The sequence below is a fragment of the Amblyomma mixtum genome, chromosome 2 (assembly GCF_055824585.1).
Source record: "Amblyomma mixtum isolate Tamu chromosome 2, ASM5582458v1, whole genome shotgun sequence".
Lineage (NCBI taxonomy): Eukaryota > Metazoa > Arthropoda > Arachnida > Ixodida > Ixodidae > Amblyomma > Amblyomma mixtum.
In genome coordinates, this window is record NC_143013.1 from 133,718,349 (window position 1) to 133,727,610 (window position 9,262).

A 9,262-nucleotide genomic window follows, 5' to 3' on the forward strand; every position below is an offset into this window, starting at 1 on the left:
CTGCCCCGCAGACCGTCATGCTTGTTGGAAACGCGGCGGATCATGCGCCCTACCTGTTCGCCTACTCTCTTGAGTTTCACAATGGTGGAGTCCGGTCTGAGTCTGGTGAATGAAAAGGCCCAGAATACGGAGCTCCTCCACCTCTCTAATAGGACCTGCTGACAGAGAGATTTGAATTGCTGTCCTATCCTTTGGGTTCGCTCTGACATGCAGAAGCTCTGATTTCGCTGGAGCACATTGGAGCCCACAGTCAATAGCATACGCAGACTACGAAAGCGGCCTGCTGAAGGCGGTCCTCCATGTCCCCAAGGCTCCCCTCAGTGGTCCAAATTGTAATGTTATCTGCATATAACGCGTGTTGGATGCCTTCCACCCGGGCCAGTTGGCTTGGGAGGCGCATCATAGCTATGTTGAACAGGAGCGGTGATAACACCGCTCCCTGAGGGGTACCCCGTGTTCCCATCATGTAAGGGCCGTAGTCCTAGCCCTCAATCCAAAGAAAGGCCTGGCGATTAGTCAAGAAATCTCTTACATAGGCGTAGGCCCTAGCCCCACAATCGGTAGAACTCAAGTTGGCCAGGATGCTTCCGTGTTTAACATTGTCGAAAGCCCCTTTCAGATCAAGGGCGAGGATGGATTTGTCATTGTGTTGCATAGTTCCAATACGGAAAGGTGTCAGGCGGGGAGACACGATCTCGCCAATGCTCTTCACTGCCTGCTTACAGGAGGTATTCTGGGCACTGGAATGGGAACAGTTGGGGATAAGAGTTAATGGAGAATACCTGAGTAATTTGCGATTCGCTGATGACATTGACTTGCTAAGCCACTCAGGACAAAAACTGCAAAGCATGATCAATCAGATAGACAGGCAGAGCAGAACGGTGGGGCTAACAATTAACATGAATTAACATGAAATAACTAGAAGAATAAGAATGGGGTGGAGCGCATATGGCAGGTTCTCTCAGATCATGAATGGTAGCTTACCAATATCCCTGAAGAGAAAAGTATACAACAGCTGTATCCTACCGGTACTCACCTATGGGGCAGAAACGTGGAGGCTAACAAAGAGGGTTCAGCTTAAGTTAAGAAAAATGCAGCAAGCTATGGAAAGAAAATGATAGGTGTAACGTTAAGAGATCGGAAGAGGGCGGAGTGGGTGAGGGAACAAACGCAGGTTAATGACATCTTAGTTTAAATCAAGAGGACGAAATGGGCTTGGGCAGGCCATGTAATGCGAAGGCAAGGTAACTGCTGGTCCTTAAGGGTAACGGAGCGGATTCCAAGAGAAAGCAAACGTAGCAGGGGACGGCAGAAAGTTAGGTGGGCGGGTGAGATTAAGAAGTTTGCGGGGATACAGTGGCGGCAGCTGACAAAGGACAGGGTTAATTGGCGAGACATGGGATCCGCCTTTGCCCTGCAGTGGGTGTAGTCAGGCTGATGACGATGATGATGATGATGATGATTATGCATAGTTGTGGGTCGTATTGCATCCCTGTGCAGCTCGAGAAGGACATCCTGTGCCGACATGTGGGGGCGAAACCCGAACATGGTGACTGCAAAGAAGCCCTTGCTCTCCACATATGGAGAGAGGCGATCCCGTACCATTGTCTCGATAAGCTTGCCCGCACATGAGGTCAGTGATATGGGCCTCAGGTTGTCCGTATTCACGGCCTTACCGGTTTTAGCGCTTCTAGTGGTGAACGTCTTGTAGAGGCCGTAGGCAGGGGAGTGGGTAGTCGGAGACGCGCCAGGAGGAGAACATGGGTTAGCGTGTGGCGGCTCCATGTATCGCGATTGCGGAGGGTACGCCGATATTCTGGTTGAAATGTTTTCAAGAATGTATCATTTACGTAGCCTTTTCAACTGCTCTCAAAAAGCGAGCAAAATACAAAATCTACCATTTTCCAGTGGTGCTACTTGACATCCACAAGACGCGCTGTGAAAAAAAAAAATCCTCTTATCTCCGGAAAGCTCTCTACAACAGGGCTTTATCTTTACACTGGGCTCGAGATATGAGGTAAGCGGATTTCTCTCTTTACAGCGCGTCTGAAACGCTAAGTTAGACCGCTTTCAAGTGCTAGATTTTAAATTTGACGAAATTTCATTTAGTGCCGAATAGAAAGATATTTTTTAAAGATACGATACAGGTATATGATAATCGAAGCAGTCTTTAAACGATACTGGTCTGAAGGTGATCTACAACTTAGAAATTGACACTTTTCTCTAGAAGTCAATATTTAAAAAGTTAGCTAAACTTGATAAAGGAACTCAAAATGCGTAACAAAAAAAAACTGCAGAGTAGGCCACACGACATTCAACAGCCGTGAGTTGGTTACATTTGCCCAAAAGACTGTGCCTCTTTGAAAAACGTGGTTACATTTAGCTGGGCCCCTGGCATACGATCAAATCCAAAAGCCACCGTCACTTGAGCAAGGTTTATGCACGCAGTTGCAGTAAAAGCTAGAAACACTTGACGCAAATACCCTGCGCAACCAAAGTGCGAATTATTTTGCGTAAAAGTGAGAGAAGTAAAGAAGAAAAAAGTGAAAGCGAATGGTAAAAGTCCCCTCCTGTTGAAGGTACGGAAGCTCAGTTTGTTGGTTCACCCGTCAATTTTTTCCCGCTGTTTTGAAATACACGTTTGTGCGACTTGCTGTGGCGTACCTTAAGTACAAGCAGAAAATAGGAAATTTGGTTACATTTTTTTCATTGTACTGATTACCATCAGAAGTTAAAGATGCATTTCCCATAGTGGCCTCTAATAGTTGCTGAAGAATCTGCTTCGGTGGTACGACAGGAAAAAACTCCGACTTCGCTTAACCAACCCTTAAAAATAAAATTCGATAGTGTGGCGATAGGGCCCTTGCCGGACGCCGAGCGCGGCCGGGCAGCGGGCAGGAAGGAACTGAGTCTGGCCCCGATCCCGGCACGATAACAACAAGCCTTTATTTCACGCAAGCAGCATCTTTATATAGCAAGCACTCATGTGACAAGTGACGTCACGGACAGACAACGTTTCAGGCATCCGATAACGCAGACACATGATACGCGGCACAGGCGCTATCAGCACATCTCCCCTTTTCTCTCAAAAGATACACCAGCATTGCAACGAAACTTAGCACTGCAGCCAAGAAAGGATGAACACTTTTTAATGGAAGCAACCACTGCTCAAAACAAAATAACAGTCAGATACTGAACCCATACCGGTCTGGCGGTCGGACATGACGGCCAAACCGCGTTCTATATCAAGGAGGGTCAGTTCGTGGCAAGGGAGTATTCGACGGATCGGCAGGTGCCTTGCTTTTAGATGAACTAATTTCCCTTTCCATTTCTACCCGAGTATCATATGCCTGCGGAAACTCATAGCAACCTCCTTCTTCCTCGCAGTCATTCTGCTGGGAAACAAAGTGAACCAGGAATTTCCTGTTTCTTTCTAGAACTACACGCGTAGAAGTTCTAACTACATACGACCTCGGACGTTGTGCAAGACGCAAAACTCGCGCTTTCACTTTGCAGTTTGTCACCCATACTTCCGCTCCTGGTTTGAGGACTGGCAGCGGAAGAGCCCTATGACGACTATTGAAGTACCTACGCTGCCGCTGTCGGATGGTTACATCGTGATCTCTGAATTTTTTCAGGCTCACCCTCTGGGGCAGAAGGCTCTTGGGAGGTACAGGGACTGTTGTGCGTAGCCGCCTGCCCATCAGAAGCTCTGCAGGGCTTTTTCCCAGTGGCCCTGGGGTGTCCCTGTACGCTAGCGGCGAAAGATAGGGGTCCTTAGCTTTTATAATCAGCCGCTGAATTGTTTGGATCATCCTTTGTACTTCCCCATTTGCCTGGGGGTATCTGGGGCTCGACGTCACAGTGCGGAAGCCATAGTCGCGAGCAAACGACTGAAATTCCTCAGATACAAATTGTGTTCCATTATCCGACATGACAACCTCTGGTATGCCATGTCTTGCAAAAAAACTTTTGAGGTGCATAATGACAGCGACACTTTTTGTCGAAGATAGCAAGGCGACCTCTGGGTATCTAGAAAAATAATCTACCACCACCAGATACAATTTTCCCTCAATATGACAGAGATCAACGCCTAGCTTTTGCCAAGGACGCTGTGGAGTGGTTGTTGGAATCATTGGAGCCGACTTTTGTTGCCTGTGCTCCGCGCACACTGGGCAATCGGTCACCAAAGCTCTCAGCTGGCAACTCAACCCAGGCCACCATACGGACTCTTTGGCTCGAGCTCTGCATTTCTCAATTCCTTGGTGACTCTCGTGCAAGCGCATCAAGACCTCTGCGCGTAATTTTTGTGGGATCGCCAGTCGCACACCTTTGAGTACCACGCCTTCAGCGACTGTGAGCGTTGCTCTTTCCTGCCAGTATGGACGCAAGACCATCGACAGCGATGAGAACTTGGGCCAGCCTTCCAGGCTGAATTTTACGAGAGCTTGACAGACTTCATCGGCTGCTTGTTCAGCTTTGACTCGTTCAAAAAGGCTAGCCTCGACGGCATTTGTCAAACAGCCCGAAACGAACTTGGCGACTTCACCAATACTCAGCGCATGAGCATCGATTTGGTTTCCCTGAATCGGGGCTCTAGACAATACATCCGCAGTAACGAGGCTCTTACCCGGGACATGCACAACAGAAAAGCTGAACCGCATAAGCCTCATGCGAAAGCGCTGAATACGAGGTGGCAAAACATCTAAAGGTGATTTTCCCAACAATATTACGAGTGGTTTGTGGTCGGTTTCAAACAAAATTTCAAGACCTTTGATGTACCCTTCGAATCGTTCTGCCGCCCAAGTCATTGCCAACGCTTCCTTCTCGATCTGAGAGTATCTGGTTTCGGCAGGCGTCAACGATCGTGAAGCAAATGCAATAGGTCTTTTTTCACTGTTTGGTTGAACTTGTACCAATACGGCCCCCAAACCGAACGATGACGCGTCCGCGGAAAGAATCGTAGGGTACCTTACATCATAGTTGGCCATGACGCGCGCCGAAGAGATAACGTCTTTGACGTACGACAGCGCTTGCTCTTGGGCGGTCCCCACGTCCATTCGGAACCCTTCAAAAGCAAGCGACGTAAAGGCGGCGTTTTCGAAGCCAAATCTGGTATGAATCTTGCCAGATGATTAGCCATACCGAGCAGCCGTCGAACGTCAGACACGTTAGCTGACGTCGCCAGTTCTTTGATAGCACGAACTTTTTCAGGATCCGGCTTGATACCATCTCTACTAAGCACACAGCCAAGAAATTTTGTCTCATTTACCCCAAAACAACTTTTCTTTGTTTAGCGTGACGCCGGCACTAGCGAGACGTTCTAAAGTTAGACGCAGGCGCTCGTCATGTTGAGCCTTGTCGTTGCCAAAAATGAGAACATCATCCATCAGGTCACGCCTGGGATTCCTTCAAGCATCTGCGACATTTTTTTTTCTGATAGATCTCGGGTGCTGACGTTATTTCAAACGGCAGTCTTTGAAAACAGTATCGCCCAACTGGCGTTATGAACGTAGTTAACAACTGGCTTTCAGGCGACAACTTAATTTGAAAGAAGCCAGAGTTCGCGTCCACGTTTGAAAACATAGAGGCCCCACTTAAAAGACCGAGGCTATCATCCACTGTCGGCATGACATAGCGCTCGCGAAGTACACTTTTGTTTAACTGCGTCAAGTCAACACAAATAGGAACCGCTCCAGATGGTTTGAGTACTGGCATAATTCCTGCACACCATTCTATTGGTTCATCTACTTTGCGGATCACGCCATCTCGCTCCATACGCTTGAGCTCTTGCTTAACTCGGTCACGCAAGGGTAAGGCTATGCGACGCGCAACATGAATTGCAAAAGGCATCGAGTTCGGCTTAAGCCTAATTTTTTATTCTCCTTTTATCGCTCCCAGACCGCTGAAAAGCTGCGGGTAGGAAGCTTCGACTGCTGTTGTGCTACTGACCGAGTCCGCGAATTTAATAACTTCCAGAGCCTCAGGCGCTGGGAGACATAAAAGTACGGAGCGTAATGGTGAGACCACGTACACGATTTGCTGGACAGTGTTTTGTTTCCACTGGATAGTGGCATGAAACATTCCCAAAACATTCAGTGCCTCATTCGAAGGGCCTGTTAGCATTAGGTCGCACTTTTCTAGCCTGGTAGGCAAACCGGGAAACGTTGAGGGCACAACGGAAACTTCGGCACCGGAATCTACTTTAGCGAACACCGGAGTGCCGTTAATGACGACCTGTACATAACGAGCCGTTCACCGCGCCAACGAAGTACGCCCCCTTGTCCATATGGAGAGATGAAAGTTGTATCTTCTTTACATCACGTGATGCCTTTTTCCGACATACAGCTGCAAAGTGTCCGGAACAACCGCAGTAGTTGCATTTCCCTGCTTTTGGTGGGCACGAGGCTCTGGGGTGCGCTCCTTGACCGCAGTTGGGGCATGACCCGGGGGTGCCTGGTCGGTAGGACTGGACTCTGGGGCGCGTACCTTGCATTCCAGGTGAACACTTCTTTGACGAGCTGCCCGAGTGCTGTCCTGAAGAAGATTTTCCGGGCTGCCCTTGCTTGCTGACCGCGTCAAGATTGCCGGTCGCCGCTACCAAGGGTTCGTCGTCGGTTTCTCGCAGTTGCTGCTGCTGTCGTTGGACGGTCTACTTTAACCGCGCTTTTGCCAAAGCGCTGGCGAGAGTCAAATCCGCATTCATTTGAAGCGACTCAGAGAGCTTAGCATCCGTGAGGCCGACCACGAACCTGTCGCGAATCATGCGCTCTTTCTCCTTGTAGTCGCACCAGTACGCCAGCGTGTGCAACGCGGTAACGAATTGGTCGACTAACTCTCCAGGTTCTTTTGTGCGACGGTGAAAGCACGCGCTCTCATAAAGAAGGTTCCTTTCGGCGACGAAGTGCTTGTCGAACTTCGTATTGACGACTTCGTATTGCTTCTGTTCTTCTTCGGGTAATCCAAAAGTAGAGAAGATTTCTCTTGCTTGCCGGCCCATCGTGTAAAGTAGAGTCCGGACCTGCGCTTCTTCACTCCGCTCATTTAGGCCCGAGGCGAAGCGGTAGTCATCAAAGAGTCGGATCCAAGAAGGCCATTCGGACGTCCGGTCGAAGTCAAACCTTGGCGGAGCTGGAACCGCGAACATGCCGTGAACGGGCTTGACTGCCTTGTCCTCTGACATGGCGCCGGTTTACGAAGTTAAGGCAACGCCCCTCAAATGCCAGAGGATCCCACTTCTGACACCATGTGGCGATAGGGCCCTTGCCGGACGCCGAGCGCGGCCGGGCAGCGGGCAGGAAGGAACTGAGTCTGGCCCCGATCCCGGCACGATAACAACAAGCCTTTATTTCACGCAAGCAGCATCTTTATATAGCAAGCACTCATGTGACAAGTGACGTCACGGACAGACAACGTTTCAGGCATCCGATAACGCAGACGCATATGACACGCGGCACAGGTACAGTGAACTAGAATATTTTCCAGTGGCGCGAACGCGCCTCTCAGCCTGACGCACGCCGTGTCCCCTGCAGCGGCGGCGCTGCGATCGACCACCCTTGAACGCTCGGCTCGCCTCCGCAGCGTGCGATGCCAGCACATGAGACTGGAAAGCCTGCTTCGTTATTTAGCTGCGCGTTTAACGTAGTTTTGTTTTGCGCTTGCTGTATGTCTTTAATATTTGAAGATATTTGGCATGTGCGGATGTTTACTGAATTGAGTGTACAATGTCGATTCCGCCATAGCAAGCAATAACAGACGAAGGCTATTGAGCGCACTGTAAACGTCTTTTTTTTTTTAGCTAAGTATTACAAACCGTCGCAGTTCCGACATATTTCGACACTAAATTTCGCAAAGTAACAGTTATTCGTGGGACCATTTCTCACGGGATATATGCGATTAAAATTATGTATATACATATATACCGTTCCCATTATGAACCAAGACACAAATTCACCGAATATTCGGTGTGTATAACTAATGATTCCATGCTGATACGAGAATGCACTTCAGTTAACACATATGGTATACACCATAAAAGCGATTGACGCAAAAAGCAGTCGAAAAACTGCTCAATACGATTTTAATGCAGGTGTTCGTAATTTTCACTGAGATCAACTTGAAAGCTCCAATGCATGAAGCAAACAGTCTACAAATATAGCTAATTTAATCTGCTTAGCTTGAGGTGCATGCGCTGCCTTTCGCTTCGACAGCATGCTTGACTTGTTCAGTCCTTTGATAAAAAAAATGAAGCCGCGTAGTAATATAAAAACTCACTATGCGAGGAGTGATTGATACTCTCAGCATGTGCACTGCATCCCACTTTTAAAGGAGCAGCACAATGAATCATGTGTAATATGTCCATGACACTTTCTGAATGAACTTTGCGCGCACTAAAGCAGTTCGTAAAAATGTCCTCCAGCCTTGTGATGAAACGGAACAGTTCAACCGAGGGGTAGAGTAAGCCTCCTTCGACCATATGTTTAACAAATTCTGCAGCATGCATGCGGCGCCCTTGCTCTGCTGGCAATAAGAGGCAATCGATACATGCAGGACATTTTGTCGGTAGCACGCACTTTTTTGCCACGTACCCAGAGATGTGATAGATCAACCTTGAGTCACTTCTATGGATGTTATAGTCATATGTTGCACACCTGCACTGCCACATGAAACCGACGATGCCTCTTTTTCGGAGCAAACCTTCACTTTCTCCATCGGTTGCTGCTTTGCAGTTTCCTCTTTGTCCCCCGCGTCAAGAAGAGAACTTAATATGTCGCTCTTTGCATTTCCACCTGCAACGCTGTGTGCCAAGTTGTAATAAGAGAGGCAGTGAACAGTGATAACAAACTGTTGTGGTGTTGGATGGGAGTTGCAGCCAGATGAAAGCCTTACCAATCCAAAGAAGTTCTCCACTTTGTCGTGGTTCAGTCGTGATGTCAACTGCAGGTAGCTGTAGCCAACTTGGTCGTGCAAGTACTGAAGGAGCTCAAGAGTACTTGTTAGCGTGACTCTTAGGCCTTCCGCGGTAAATTCGCTCAGAATTTTTTTTTTATCAGCGTGGCGCTCCCAGGTGTCCAGGAAACCTAGGGTTTCCTTTATTAACTTCATACCATCAGAAGCAGGCCTGAGGGCTTCAGCTGTATACCTGCCAGTCATCACAGCAATCAAGGACTTCATTCTTATGAAAAACTTTTCTGTAGCTTCAAGTTTACCGCAGCTCTGCTCTAGCTGAGTGCTGTAAAGAAGAAAGGCTCGCAAAGCACCA

The 9,262-nt window shown here is 48.4% G+C and overlaps 1 pseudogene; it reads right to left on the bottom strand.

Annotated features, from left to right (window-relative positions):
• Positions 1-3,610: 3,610 nt before the first annotated feature.
• On the bottom strand, positions 3,611-7,386 carry LOC149360955 (uncharacterized; annotated as a pseudogene).
• Positions 7,387-9,262: the final 1,876 nt, after the last annotated feature.